Source organism: Nerophis lumbriciformis, linkage group LG21 (genome assembly GCF_033978685.3).
Source record: "Nerophis lumbriciformis linkage group LG21, RoL_Nlum_v2.1, whole genome shotgun sequence".
Taxonomy (NCBI): domain Eukaryota; kingdom Metazoa; phylum Chordata; class Actinopteri; order Syngnathiformes; family Syngnathidae; genus Nerophis; species Nerophis lumbriciformis.
In genome coordinates this window covers 90,001-94,510 of record NC_084568.2, presented here as the reverse complement: position 1 = coordinate 94,510, position 4,510 = coordinate 90,001, and positions in this window count along the sequence as shown.

Sequence of the window (4,510 nt, the reverse complement as noted above, 5' to 3'; positions counted from 1 at the left end):
TCAATTGAATAGACTGCAAAGACAAGATACTTAACGTTGAAACTAATAAACGTTGTTATTTTTTGCAAATATTAGCTCATTTGGAATTTGATGCCTGCAACATGCTTCAAAAAAAGCTGGCACAAGTGGCAAAAAAGACTGAGAAAGTTGAGGAATGCTCATTAAACACTTATTTGGAACATCCCACATGTGAACAGGTGGGTGCCATGATTAGGTATTGTGAGGAGGCGTGGCCTGCGGACCTGCAGCGAGGTGGGGCTTGCTGGGGCCAGCTCCGAGATGGGCGACAGGTGCGTAGATGGCCCACCTGGGCGCAGTTGTCTCATCACCTGTCACTGTATAAAAGGGCAGCAGCCGGGAAGGAGGGGGCCGGAGAAGTTGGAGTTGATGGGAGAGAGTTGTTGGTGGATGGTGAAGGCAGAACCCGAACCCGAGCACGAGCGGAAGCGAGAGCGAGACGAAGAGCGAGACGGAGACGGAGATGCAAGTGGCAAGCTGAAAAGCAACCCAAAGAGCGCGACCGTCACCAGAGACGTGGAAGGCTGAAAAGGGACCGGAAGAGCGAGACGGCAGAAGAGGCGAGTGCTGAAAAGCGACCCGACCAGAGCTGAGTTTATTGAAAAATAAACAAAGTCACAAAACTGTCAAGCCGTCATGTCTCTCCTTGGTGGTCCAAAGAACCCGGAGGTGCGAGTCCTCCCACAGGTATAAAAGTAGCTTCCATGAAATGCTCAGTCATTCACAAACAAGGATGGGGCGAGGGTCACCACTTTGTCAACAAATGCGTGAGCAAATTGTTGAACAGTTTAAGAAAAACCTTTCTCAACCAGCTATTGCAAGGAATTTAGGGATTTCACCATCTACGCTCTGTAATATCATCAAAAGGTTCAGAGAATCTGAAGATATCACTGCACTTAAGCGATGATATTATGGACCTTCGATCCCTCAGGCGGTACTGGGTCAAAAAGCGACATCAGTGTGTAAAGGATATCACCACATGGGCTCAGGAACACTTCAGAAAACCACTGTCAGTAACTACAGTTGGTCGCTACATCTGTAAGTGCAAGTTAAAACTCTACTATGCAAAGCCAAAGCCATTTATCAACAACACCCAGAAACGCCGCCGGATGGACTGATGCAAAGTGGAAAAGTGTTCTGTGGTCTGACGAGTCCACATTTGAAATTGTTTTTGGGAACTGTGGACGTCGTGTCCTCCGGACCAAAGAGGAAAAGAACCATCCGGATTGTTCTAGGCGCAAAGTGTAAAAGGCAGCATGTGTGAAGGTATGGGGGTGTATTAGTGGCCAAGACATGGGTAACTTACACATCTGTGAAGGCACCATTAATGCTGAAAGGTACATACAGCTTTTGGAGCAACATATGTTGCCATCCAAGCAACGTTATCATGGACGCCCCTGCTTATTTCAGCAAGACAGCGCCAAGCCACGTGTTACATCAACGTGGCTTCATAGTAAAAGAGTGCGGGTACTAGACTGGCCTGCCTGTAGTCCAGACCTGTCTCCCATTGAAAATGTGTGGCACATTATGAAGCCTAAAATAGCAGAAGGGAGACCCCCGGACTGTTGAACAACTTAAGCTGTACATCAAGCAAGAATGGGAAAGAATTCCACCTGAGAAGTTTCAAAAAGTGTCTCCTCAGTTCCCAAACCTTTACTGAGTGTTGTTAAAAGGAAAGGCCATGTAACACAGTGGTGAACATGCCCTTTCCCAACTACTTTGGCACGTGTTGCAGCCGTGAAATTCTAAGTTAATGATTATTTGCAACAACAAAAAAAGTTTCTCAGTGTGAACATGAAATATCTTCTATTCAATTGAATAGAAGTTGAAAAGGATTTGCAAATCATTGTATTCTCTTTTTATTTACGTGCCAACTTCACTGGTTTTGGGTTTTGTAGTACACAAAAACAAGGTGTAATACTGAAAACATGTTTTATAGTCTAGTTTCTTCAAAATAGCCACCCTTTGCTCTAAATACTGCTTTGCACACTCTTGGCATTCTCTCCATGAGCTTCAAAAGCACACCTGTGAAGTGAAAACCATTTCTCTTGAAGCTCCTGTTCAGACCGTGCCTAGATGGAAATCGACACGTCTATAAATGCTGAAATCATCATCAACTTTACGACTTTGACCATCCAGCATGTCGGGCAGTGACATCAGCAGGTTTCCTTGTCTCGTGTGGAACGTGGAGGTCCAAGGTGAGGAGTCAAGGCAGCAAGCTTTAACTACCATAAACCGGCTCTTCACAAGGTTAGTGAACTTTGCAAAGGGTAGGAGACCAGACAGCTTACGAGAAACTGATGACCTCATCGTCATTTATGAACCTTATAGTTCACAGGTGTCAAACTCCAGGCCCGGGGGCCAGAAGGTGGTTCGCCACTTTGTGAAATAAACAATAAAGCACTTCATTTCCTAACTAAACAAGTCCCTCCTGGATTTGGCTGGCCTTTTTTTTTTGTGATTCTTGCAACCTAAAATGCCCAAATTAGCGTTTTCCGAAAGTTGCGAGGAATGAATTTATCATCAATTTTTAAGGGCTCTTTGTCACCTTCAGATGAAAGAGCACAGTATGTCAACAGAAATTGGAAAACAAATATTGATATAGAGTTGTACGGTACTAGTGTAGTATCGCGGTACTATTGAATCAAAAATGATACCCTGACAAATAAAGTCAGTTTCTTACAAGTATCATTATCACTGGAGAACTGAATAATAGCAGCATCATTTATAATCAACTAACGAGAGGAAAACTCACAGAATTATTTGACTGAGACGGTTCAAATACAAAGTTTCGGTATTGGTATCGGTGATACGAGCTCTGTGTTTACTTGGTATCATATCATACTTGCCAACCTTGAGACCTCCGATTTCGGGAGGTGGGGGGTGGGGGGCGTGGGGCGTGGTTAAGATATATATATATATATATATATATATATATATATATATATATATATATATATATATATATATATATATATATATATAAAGAAATACTTGACTTTTAGTGAATTCTAGCTATATATATATATATATATATATATATATATATATATAAATAAATAAAATACTTGAATTTCAGTGTTCATTTATTTACACATATACACACACATAACACTCCTCTACTCATTGTTGATTTAAGGGTTGAATTGTCCATCCTTGTTCTATTCTCTGTCACTATTTCAGAACACACACATTATACAAATATACATTATAAAATCAATAAGAAAATGGGAGCTCTAATTTGGGAGTCTGAATTAGGATCAGAAGTTCCTATATAAACATTGCGCACTCACGCCGCCTTTTTGTATTGATTACTGCAGCTGTGCACTGGATTCATTCACAAATACAAACTACAACTCACAAACACTTTAGAGTTAGGCTCCACCATCAGAATGTGTACTTAAACTTATAAAGATCACATGGATATTATTCAGTGAGTTGATTCACCAAAACTAACCTGTTATACAGGAGGAAAAAAGCACACAGGACGTTTCAATTGTTCACAGACTGGTCGCGCTCATCAGAATGACAAGACACTTCCGGTCTGCAGGTGATAGCATTCAATTGGGAAGAAACGCCCTACTGCCCCCTACTGACCAATGTGAATACTGATAAATGTGTAATGACAGCTCCAAAAACGAATTCAAACCACAAAATAAAATAAATAAATCAACACAAAAATGTGACACATTATGGGTGGGTCACATGTGCATGTACAACAGGCTGTCAACACGTCACTCAGGTCCGCCTGAATTTCGGGAGATTTTCGGGAGAAAATTTGTCCCGGGAGGTTTTCGGGAGAGGCGCTGAATTTCGGGAGTCTCCCGGAAAATCCGGGAGGGCTGGCAAGTATGTATCATATCGATACTAGTTTTGAACTTTCACTCGGTTTTCCTCAGTTTTTCCTATGTTGTCCGTGCAAACAACACACACCTGTTGCATTTATTTTTGTTATTTTTGACTTTTTTTCCCCTAAAGAATTGTGTGGTAGATCGCAATTAAGAAATCGTTGTATTAGGAATCTTTACATTGTTTTGTATGTTGTATTTATTGTTTTTTTTGCATACAATCTTTGTTCTGTGTTTTACCACAATCATAATCAACAACAGGCAAATTGACAAAATTATTTCTTACAAGTAGCATTATCACTGGAGGAGGAGGAATAGCTAAACATGTTCAAAAAGAGTTCCATAAAATAGTTCAAAAAGAGTTCATCTGGAAATTGGGCAGATCCTTGGTTCTCTCCGCTTTAAAGTCCTTGGGCCAGAACAACATCCTTCTGTTGATTACCATACATGAAACATGTATGAAACAAGGGAAAATAAGTACTCATATAGTAGTACAGTTGGCACAGTACAGTAAACTGACAGTTAATATTTAAAGGGGAACATTATCACAATTTCAGAAGGGTTAAAACCATTAAAAATCAGTTCCCAGTGGCTTATTTTATTTTTCGAAGTTTTTTTCAAAATTTTACCCATCACGCAATATC